The sequence below is a fragment of the Sinohyriopsis cumingii genome, chromosome 12 (genome assembly GCF_028554795.1).
Source record: "Sinohyriopsis cumingii isolate HCF-2022 chromosome 12, ASM2855479v2, whole genome shotgun sequence".
Classification (NCBI taxonomy): Eukaryota; Metazoa; Mollusca; class Bivalvia; order Unionida; family Unionidae; genus Sinohyriopsis; species Sinohyriopsis cumingii.
This window is the reverse complement of record NC_142972.1, coordinates 82737667-82749738: the sequence shown is the minus strand read 5'-3', so window position 1 is coordinate 82749738 and position 12072 is coordinate 82737667. Positions and strand designations below refer to the sequence as shown.

At 36.1% G+C, this 12072-nt stretch overlaps 1 protein-coding gene across 3 annotated transcripts in view; it reads right to left on the bottom strand.

Annotated features, from left to right (window-relative positions):
* LOC149786841 (insulin-like peptide) overlaps positions 1-12072 on the bottom strand; it is a 152046-nt gene that overhangs the window by 39773 nt on the left and 100201 nt on the right. For 2 of the 3 annotated variants that reach the window (XM_089978276.1, XM_089978278.1), the window contains exon 1: positions 8630-8836. The exons of the other annotated variant lie outside the window; for it this stretch is intronic. The gene's annotated coding sequence lies outside the window, so the exon portion shown is untranslated. Of the gene's footprint in view, positions 1-8629; positions 8837-12072 lie in introns of those variants that run through there. 3 annotated transcript variants of the gene reach the window in all.

Genomic DNA, 12072 nt, shown 5'->3' with positions numbered 1-12072 from the left:
ATGGTTTGCATGTTTTTTTTGTGACTATGTATGTTCTGTTTTTCTCTAGTCACTGTGCTAGAAAATGTCCTGGTCTCTATCATATGTTGACAGGTTTTGCACTTTTTATCACCACATGGCCCAGATTGACCCGGGTGGTCTTTATTAATGATTGACGTTAGCTTCGCCCTGACTAACATGTCCTTGAGGTTTCTGGTCTCCGGTAGGCTACTACAGGTTTGTTCGTAAGAATTAACTTTAGTATGTCCGACGATTCCACGATGGGCCAGTGTTTCCCGATGATTTGGCAGACCTATAATTTCCGGTAACGGGCATCCCACAGAAAGGATATCTGAATATTTGGATCATTGTATGAGACAACATGTCCACAAATTACCATCAGATCTTCAGGACACAACAGATTACCTCATAAAAAGCAAACCAAGCGAACCATTACTGCCATATACACTGCTTGTTTCCTTCGACGTCACATATTTATATACTAACATACTGCACAACGAAGGGATGCAGGCGTATAGAGAAGCATGGGAAACAAGAATTGTAGACCATCGACCCACACACGTCCTAGTCAAACTCATGAAGCTTGTCTTAAATCTGAATAGCTTTGAATTTAATGAAGAGAACTACCTCCAAATCAATGGAAGCGCAATAGGTACAAAAATGGCTTCCTCGTATGCTAATATTTTGTATGGGGAAATAAGAGGGTCAACTTTTAGCATCGGTTGAACTTACACCATACAAGTGGGTACGCTTTATCGATGATATAGAAATGAAGTGGCATCATGGAAGAGAAAGTCTGGATGTTTTCATATCACAGGCAAATAACTGCCATCCTTCAATAAAATTCGCGACAGAAGAATCCAACTCAAACCACGTTTTCCTGGACAAAACAACCAAATTGGTAGAAAACAAACTCCATAGAGACATCTAATCGAAACCAACCGACAGATAACAGTATCTACTCCCAACTAGCTGTCATCCAAAACAATGCATTAGGAACATCCCATATAGTCAGGCAATTAAGATACGCAGAATTCGTTCCAATGATGAAACATTCCTAAAAAGGTCTGAAGAGCTATCTAAACATTTAATTTACAGAGGCTACGACAACGACCTGATTACGGAGGCAACCCAAAGGGCTAAACAAACAAACCGCGATGAACTACTAAAATATGGAAAGAAAGAAAAGACGATTCCATGATGGTCCAGTGTTTCCCGATGAGTTTGCCTACTTTGGGGTTGTCTGGATGGTAGGTCAGGATAAATGGTATTATATCAACCATTTTATGATACTAACACCTATTTTGAATAACCAACGTGCTTACTATATCGTTAGAAATTCAATTATATTTAAAGAGCAATAGGGAAACAGGAATGACAATATTCCGTGGACACAATTATACGATTAAATAAGCCTTATCCAAAAGCAGACTCTCAAGTTCGCAAAGTGTAATCAGGACTCGTGTACAATGATGAGGATCAAACGCTAACGGCGCTATAACTTTTCATAGTAGCTAAGTATCTCAAGGTTGACGAGAGAAGAATCCGTTAGACGTCAAAAAGGATCTGCCTCTCTTATGAACTTCTTAATAAATCTGAAAGTCAAGAGAGTATCGACACTAAAGTGCCCCCTTGATACAGCAAGAAGAAAAAGCCCCTGAAGTCCTGTACTTCCATGACTTCAATAAATGGCTGACACCATAATACAATAGAACTGCCGAGATTTGAAGACAAATATTGATGAAAAATGTCGTCCACTTACCCCCAACCCCCTACCAACAGTTTTCTGCTCTATGAGTCGCCTTTAATAGAAAACGATTGTAGTTTCCATAAAGCTTAACAACGTAGAATATTTTATCAAGACATATTGGAAATCCAGCTGAAGGAGTGCCTATCATAATCAAAAGAAACCTCCTTACAGCCAAATAAATCTCAGTAGTACTAATCGAGCTGTAGCCGTTCGTGACTCCATAATCAAACGTTTTTGACTTTTCTGAAAACATCTCCCTCGATGGACTCCAGTCAGTCGATCTAATTATGTCTTTATTGAACAGTTACCACCACCTTCTGTTTAATTTGGTCACTTTAACGAGCACCATGTGGCTGTAAGCTTATTAACGAGATAAATCAGCAAATAGAATATTTTATTTAAAAACACAATCTTTGCCTTTTCATTGATTAGTCGTATACCTACACTTATCTCTTCAAAGGATCCTACTCTCCCTTAGAACTGAACATTTGCAATCTATCTCTTTCGAAACTACTATTAGAATGTTGGTAACAACCTCTGTGATAGTGACCACTTTCCATCGTATCTAACCCCAAAACCTGAATGGTTAAGGCAGGAACGATAATAAAACAAAGCTGATTGGAAAACGTTTAAATCAGTCTTTGCATCAGCTTTTTACAGCATATAAGGATTCAATATCCATATTTACGAAGATTGTCTAGACTGTTGCTAGAGATAAAATACCAAACACTTCACGTGTCCTATGAGTATTTACAAATCATGGTTTGATGATACATAGAAAGGCAACATCAGAGAATGGGAAGATAACCCACCTTAAAAATTTCAAGGTCAATTGCAACAACTGAAAATGCATATGAATATGATACATATCGTAAAGCTCTTCTTCGTATCACTGGAGAGATCTTATGTCTCAAGGATGAACTCTAGGAAAACCCAGATGAAGATTATACGTATCGTAAAGCTCTTCTTCGTATCAGTAGAGAAACATTGTGTCTCAAGGATGAATTATTGTTACTTTATTAAAGAAGTATGAACCTTGATACGACCAAATCACTGGCAAAAGTAAAAGCAGTTGCATCAAACATTGAAAGGCATCTACTGAAAGGGCCACGACCCTACCTGTATCATACACTGAAAGACATCAACTGAGAGGGCCACGACCCTACCATACATTAAATACAAATATTTTGAAAGCTTTCATCGTCAAAAACTCGATAGAAAGGTGCATCTGCTCAGATCTGCAAATCCTGAAGATTATTATTAAACCTTCACTTTCAGAGAGTTTAGTTTACAAAAGAGGTTTGATCAAGATCTTGAAACATCAGCAGGATCAGCTGATATCCGCCATCAATATTTAAAATATTTACCAGATACAGCTCTCATTACACTGTCATACATTTTCAATATAATTTGAGAAAGCCTTGGCGAGAAGTGATACTAGCACTAAAACGTGGATACAAACGCTTCCAGCTATCGTCCTCTATCATTAGCCATGTGCATTTGTAAAACCATCGAACGAATCCAGCAAACGACAATAAGACTTTTAATGTAAATCTAGACGGCGGAGAAGCACAAGATACCATCTTGTCAAACACGAAGTGTTTTTTTTTATAAAGGTTTCCTAAAGAAGGAACACACAGTCTTTTGTGACTTGGCGAAAGCTTATGACACGACAAGGAACGACAGCATATCCAGCCTAGGACTTAGGGGTCGCTAATCTAATATTATTAGTAAATGTAGACAAGCCATCCTCGGGAGATGGGTGTAGCACTGGACATTATATTAGTAATTACACTACTGACTATAAAAGAATAGCAAAGTGAAATGTCTTCATCTAGGAACTGACGTCATTTCATACACCGACAGCTAAATACACAGAGCTCAGAAATGGGCAGAAGAAAACGGGCCAATCGCAACGAATATATGATGACCCAAAACTATATTTCGAAGTTTGTTTTGGCTCATCCGTTTTTGAATTGTATCTGGGTTTCATATTAGATTTAATGGAGTTAGTCAGGAAACCAGAATAACTTTACATAGTACCTCAGATGATTTAAACTGCACATATTTTATTCTTGCAAAGTGTCTGCGTGATGAAACATGATTATATGATTTTTCTGAGGAGGAGAAAAGAATCTAAGTGGTTATTTCACCGTACACTAACTTCCCTTCCTTATATAGGTGAGAGGCAAATGTAATAAAGCCATGGATTTAATAAGAGCCGTGGCGATACAATATTGGGGAGACTATCGAAATGGTCTTGCTCTGGTTGTACGTATTATTATTATGTAAAATAACTCTGGCTTTTTTTTGTACTGATCGGTATGTGAAAGGTACATATTCTGATCCCTTTGCACACTGAAAGCTTTGCAAACTTCAGATCTGACAATCCATTAATATTCCATATATTACAAAAATACAATTTGCTCCTACAATCAGGAAAGAGTGCTCTGTACTGTTGGCTGCCGAATCACATTGGTATCAAGGGTAATGAAATGGCAGATAAATCATCTAAATATGCCCTACAATCACCCAATTCTAAATAGAAAATTCCATATACTGATTTAAAATATGAAGTAAATTATCACGCTCTTCATACTTGACAAACTATGTGAAATGACATCTCCGCCAATAAGTTCATTACTTCAACATCAGGTTCATTATTGATAGTGGCATCTCGCAGACAGAACACAACTGAAGAGATGATATTGTGCCGTTCTCGTATCGGACACGCGTTCCTAACTGATGCATGACTTTAAAATGTGGGAACCCCGACCAGAGTGCAAAATCTGACAGAGTCCTCCGACGGTGGAACCCATTCTTGTTGAGTGAGTTGACTTCCATTCTTGAGACATTTATATTTTGATTGACTTCCATTCTATGAGACATATATATTTTGATGTCAAATCAATGTAGAAACTGTTCAGTAACGCACCACCTTTGAAAAGTTTTATAACTTTAGAGGCAATGACATTCGCATAAAAATTAACAATATCTTTATTTAATTTATGTATGTTACTTTTATAATTAACTGTATATAGCTTTTACAGACTATTAGCATCTTTGCATATTACATTCTATATTTTCGTACTTCATGTTTACATAAATTGCGAAGGATTTATCTTCCTAAAGTTTCGAATTTTGCTTTGCTTAGTATAGCCACAAGAGAGCTGAGGTGCCCTTAAACGATACATACATACATACATACATACATACATACATACATACATCCATGCATGCATGCATGCATGCATGCATACATACACGCACGCACGCACGCACGCACATACATACATACATACATACATACATGCATGCATGCATGCATGCATACATACATACATACATACACATACATACATACACACATGCATGCATGCATGCATGCATGCATGCATACATACATACATACATACATACATACATACATACATATGTGCTTACATACATACATGCATACATACACACACACACATACATACATACATACATACATACATACATACATACATACATACATACATACATACTTTTAAAAAGCAAGAATAAAGTTTATAATGCTTTTTAATGGTTGACAACATAAAGATCTGATCCACTATGGCCACCTATGCAATTTTAATAGAGGTCGCAAAATAGGATGGACAGTGAAATCAAAATCAATTACAGATGATTTTGTTTTGCAGTGCAAATCTTACACCTTACCACCCATCACAGTTATTTGCAATCAAACATGCACCATTACCATGTAACACCTACCCTATAAACAAAACAGATAAAAGAGAATGTAATGTGATCGTCACCAGCAGGCAAAATTATAACCACAAATCCAACTTTACAAAACAAAGCACCCTTTAACATCCAATATCAACGAGTGTGTGTGTGTGTGTGTGTGAGAGAGAGAGAGAGATCGGGATTTTTAACGTAGCTTTAACAATTTTAAAAATAATATCACTGTCGGCAGTGTGGGAGTTATAGCGATGTCTAGCATTGGAGTATCATGCCGCAGACATGTAGCATGATGTCCCACCACGTCACATTATCCTGACACCAGGCCGACCAGTCCTAACACTAACCTATTAATACCGAGCGTATAGCGATGCAGCTGTTTGTACGATTTTTATAAGTCTTTCGTATGACTCAGCCGGGGTCCAAACCCACGACCTCTGGCATGCGAGGTGGACGCTCTAACCACTAGACCACCGGAGCGGTCTATCAGCGCTTGAGAGAAAGGGAGTGATATGGTGATCACTAATACGGATGATTGCAAGTTAGAGGAGAGTTAATGCAGCTGACACATGCACTTAAAACAATCATGAACACCAAATATATGCAAATAAAACCGATAATTAAAAGGGCAGTTATACTATGGGTACTAATCCACCGATTGAACACCAAACACCTTTAACCCCCCAAAAAACCGTTTCTTCTATAGAGCATGTAGGAGAATGGCATTTGAAACAGCTGCTTTGCTTTTGGTCTGGATAGTGTTAGAAAAGGTGTTTGTCAGCAAACATAGGTGTTGGTCAATCAGAAAATGTGTTTTTCAGTCATAATATGTATTTATCAGTGAGAATATGTGTTGGTCATTCAATATAAGTATTGATGTGATGGAATTTTTTAATAGGCAAGTGTAATTCAGAATGGTGTTGATAAGACAGAATATGTGTTAGTTACTAAGAATAGGTGTTGGTTAGTCAGATTATGTTTAATTCCCATCGACGGCAACACTACATTCTATCCCACTAAGATCTGACCAATTTTGATAAACGACTTGATAACAGCAGAATTTTAAAACAAAATTATTTTTATTTTATGAAATATCTTGGGATATAAACCAAATGATTATCTAATATATCGCCATTTTTAAATGAAAACCTGCAAATAGTGTATACAGATAAATCAGACCTCTTAAACGAGCATGATTGTAAAGTTTCTGTGGTTGAAAACAAATGATCACCAATTACATTTGTAAGCCCTGAGGCAATGTGTAACATAGACATTTAAGAGTAAAGTGCTATAGATACAATTACTAGTTTGCCTACTGATTAAGCCTCAGATCCAGAGAACGTTACCGACTAGAGACCCGTCATCGTGATGTACCAGTTATCGTGATTATCTGCGCATGTCCACTTTGCCAGGGAGTTTTTCGCACGAGAGATTGTTTCAAGGAGATGGCCACTGGTTGTACCTATGCATTGAGTATCACTTAATAGTACGTAACTACAATGTAAAATATCGCAAACTCGCCTTTATATGTAAAGTAGAAGCCTTACGTCAACTTGGGGCATAACTATAGTTTTCTACTGCATGTAAGCATCTTTATTTCACGTCGGATTTTATGTAATATCAAACCTCCATGGGTGATTTCAATTAAGGGCAAATTAAAGATTGACAACTAAGCTATGTGGCTTTGTTTCCCATGTATTAAGTAAGGTGCCCATTTTAGAAAACGAACTTGTGACTGGAAAACAGGGATAATTAGGCCCATGTCTTACACTATGCATGTCTAATTCACACAGAAGGAATGAGACGATTACGATCCATCCGCCATTTTGAAATTTTAGACCAGCAAGATTTTCCTCCCCTACAAATTATCTTTTGCAAAAGAGGCCGTGTTGTTTTTTTTTTTAAATCGCTCAATCAATATTTTAACTTTTTGCCTTGAAAGGAGAAATTTCTTCGTTGCAGTGAACTATACAAATAACAATTTTATATGTAAAATTAGAAAATTAATTTCATGTCGACCGCCGTTGTCACTAATATTTACAGAAACCAATGAAAACATTTTTTAAATACGCCCAATCAGAGGGACGGTTACATAGAATAAAAGGGACTTACTGGCCCTGACCAGTTTTCTATGTACAGACATCTTATTCATGGGACGCATTATCGATGTCGTTTTTTTCTGTCTCATGCTTCTAACTAAGCAAAAGCCTTTGAATGAAATTAACAAAATCTCAAATTCATAGATACTCTCAAGAAAAAAGTTCGAATCACGATTACAGGATCAACAATTTTATTTCGTGAATAGAAATGTAGATCAGTTTCGCGTACTATATATTGCCAACGATTGCCAAAAATAGACCATGTACATTACTTTGATCGTGTATTTACATACAATGAATCTGAAGAATCACTGAAAGCTTGCAAATGTCATTCATCGGATTTTAGAAGGGTGATCGATCTAAGGTCTCTAATTACAGAGCATTTCATTACTCCGTTATACTGGTAAAATCTGTGAGCGGATTATTTTCAAGCACGTGTACAACCATTTTTGTTACAAAATTGTCTCCATTTCTGCATAAAGCCATGGAAGAGATACATTTTTCATACATCGGTACGTGTTTTAATAGGCTTTTAATTCTGTATTAAGGATCAGTTCTCGACTATTGTTCTTTTGCCTTTTCCCTTTGACTTAAGTTATAAAACCTTTTATCTAATCTGAATCCTAAACGTCATTTGTGTACTTCAAAAACAGTGCTTTCTCGAGACAACTGGAATATTGCAACAGGGAAGACATAATGAAAATAGCAACTTTAATGCAAAGACTTACAATGAATGAATGACGAACGTACGGATGTCTTCTTCTATACAAGTTATTGCGTTGTATTCTTCGAAGATGAAAAAGTTACTCTTAATATCGTTATATGTACCATGAGATAATGCGTCAAATATATTCAAATTCTCTTTTTGAAATTAAATAAAATTATATGTTTATTATTTACTGACTCTAAAGTGATGTACTGTAGACAATACAATAGATGCTGAGGGAGAAAAAAAAACGTTCAATAACATGGAGGCGTCTTACGCTTTTTAAATTGCAAGTTCATAAAAAGTAAGCCAAACGTTCACAGAGACAAGTTAAACTCTTTTCCTTACCGAACAATACGTTTCTTTCCACTTGAATCAGTTGTAAGCATTAGTCTGACGAACTCATCCAGAAATGTTCCATTTTCGAACTCGACTGCAAAGATTTGAACACGCACCTTGTTATTACTATCGATTACGTGGAGATCTTGACAGCATCAGATAATGGACAGCTAATCGGCAGCAACCTCTGCTAATTGTTCTTAAACTGACGCCTCTTCTCTGACAGAATGTGATTACTGCACATTTTGACTTTGTGTTATATAGACCATGGTGACATGTTTGGGGTGGAGCTTCTTGTAATATCACGTTGACACATCATCCATTACAGAAATGAACTTCGTGTTATCTTGAACGCGGTGGCCTGAATGGGCGGAGCTTGTTGCGCCATCACATTGACACATCATCCATTACAGGATCTATTCAGATCTTATGTGGGTTCCTGGTATTAAACAGTTTCAGATTTACGTCATTAAAGCCATCGCATTTCATTTCAACCACCAAAGGAGCGTTGTATATGTGATTTTAGATCAGATTTTTAGAATAATTAAAAGAGAACAAGATGCTTACCAAAACTATATTTAATGACTGCCTATCTACATTTCGACATTGAACTAAATTTTCGAAGCTTGCTACTCTATCTTAAATGACTATCAATCGTTTCCATAATAAAATGCGATGATAGATTATAGAGGGTTGAACAAACCATTACACTTTTCATTTTGCAATGACTGCATTTTAGTCTTGAAAGTAGAACATTTCGATAAGGCATGTTAGCTTGATATTACATTTCTTCCGATTACTTTGAAGTAAGTGGTAAGGACGCAACTATATATATATATATATATATATATATATATATATATATATATATATATATATATATATATATATATATATATAATACAAATAATACTATCATACAGGTTAGAGAATTGTTATTTCGTACTCTACGAGATTCGAACCCAGGTCCGCGGATAAACGGCACCCATCATTTTGCCAGCACACACGAGCCCATATTCCTTCGCGACTAAGCATTTACAGCAATAAATTCATTGCCAATTTTCCTTATGATACAAATTTGCAAGGTTATGATTATATTATCCAGTATATATTACAGCTCAGCATAAAACTGGCTGAAGACAAAGTCGTCACATATTATGGCAGAACTTGAATGAACACATGCAATAAGTTCTGATTTTTAAAAATATTTTTCGCCGATATGGAAACTGAGGTGATCAGAGCATTCATTCCAAATCTTATCAATCAGAATTCAATAGGGTTCGCTAAAACATCACATGATGTATCAATTAACATGCTCATGGGTTTTGGACCTTCTCCTCAAGACATATTTCTTATAGACATTGAACGTATAATTTGGTTTCACTGCAGATCAGTTGGTTGCATAAAATCTGTTAACAGACGATTCTCTGATGCGCACATATTTTGATGTTCATGGTCATACTTTTTATCAACTTAGCTGCATTCGTTACTTTTTTTCTCGCGCATAGAAGATCTATAGCTCGTTAAAGAAGCATCATCATCCACATGCACAGTTTTTCAGCCAGATTTGGATTCGACTCACTTTTGAAAAATTAGTTTCACTATCAATATAAGCACACACTGGATTAGTCTTTAGAAGATATTGCAAAACCTACATGACTGTATTGGTTTGATGCAATAGTAAAGAATACAGGGCTGTACTGATGTTTCCTTTTCAACTTTGTAAGCACTATGACTATATTGTTGCGAAACCATGGGAAGATTGATATGCCGTAGCTCATTCTTAACATTCAGTCTTGGATGCCTTTTTTATTTTTACATATCGGAATAAAAGTCAGTCGTTTGGACATGAGTCGTGACTCTAACCAGACATCAGGCTGTAAAAAGATGTATTCTGATTGCCGTCCATTACAACCTGATAACGAGTGTTACATATCTACTTTTGTCCACTGTTGCTAAAGCACCCGGTGGTGAAATGATGCATTCTTCCTGTTTCTGCATATATGATCTGGAACATGCTGAAATGTGGGCCTTTACAAAATCACTGTGCAACTCGTGTAAACACAAATTCATTCACCTTGGATAACTTTGAAGGAGTAGGATCTGATAAAGTCAATATCTATTTTGCTTTTAAAACTATCAGTAGCTTGCACAGTTTTGCCTTGTTTATTTCCATATGATTTCTTATTAATCTCTCTTTCATGCATGACGGGTTCACTTGCATTTTTTCCTGTTCACTTGCTGAAGTTTTCTTTCCCTCACCCACATTTTCTTTATTGCGTACGACCTAATTTTCATCTCATGATTGCGCGTTTCTCGTGCTTTATATTGTAAATTGAATCGAAGTTCACGCTTCTTCGTTAATTGTCTGGCATTTTCCCCATCTTCTGCATTGACATTAATTTTGAAGTTCGTGCCTCTTTTCAAGTTGTTCAGCATTTACTTTGGCTTATGAAGGGTCATTTTGATGTTAGTGCTTCTTTTCTGTTAAATTAATGTTTTCAGTTTTCTTTGGCCCTTTGTAATTGATTATTTCAGTTTTGGCTTCTTCTCTGTATGACAAACATGATTCCTGGTTTGGGTTTCCTTTATTTCGATGGACGCGTTCAAAATATTCAAACTATTGAGAATTTTGACTTAATGAGAATCAGCTGGGTTTGATTTCTAAGCCGTTTACTGTAATTTACACACACCAGTCCAGTCATCTAATTAAACCAAATGCAGCAATAAAGCAGACTGTACTTTCTACGTGTATATTACACATAAAACTGTATTCAATTCAATCGCAGTAAAATCCCTAAAATAAATAAGGTTTTAAGAACTGTGTTCTGTTCATATTTTATGTGACTAAGCCACACTGGACGATTTAAAAAATGAAGTAGTTGATGGAAACATATTAACAAATGTGAAAATATACGTTTTGAACATTTGTACACTAAGAAGTCAAAGTAAGTGCATGCATAAACTAAGAACACACTAGTGACTAAGGACCATTATAGGTGACGTAAAAATACATGATATAGCCAGAACGTATGCATGAATGTTTCTTGATTTTAATACACCAATATGAATACAGTTCATGTAAACAACACTTGATACAATTAATGGTCGATAAAAGTGCTTAAAACCATTTAACCTTTTTGAATTTAAATAGATAAATGCACTTGAACAACACATGACTTTTAGATGTCCTGACTTACTAACAGTGTGGTAAACACCTGTATATAAACCACATGTTAAAAGACGGCACCTGTAAGACCCTGTGGTTATATGACTTATTATCAGTTGTCTAAATAATTGCATATAACCCCGTGTTAAAGAAGGACACCTGTATAACCTGATGTTTAGATGCCTTATTAACAGTTGGCTAAACAGATATAATACATAATCCCCGCCTTAAATAGCCACACCCAAGAGACATTATATTCAGATGTCTTGACACTACCATTTGG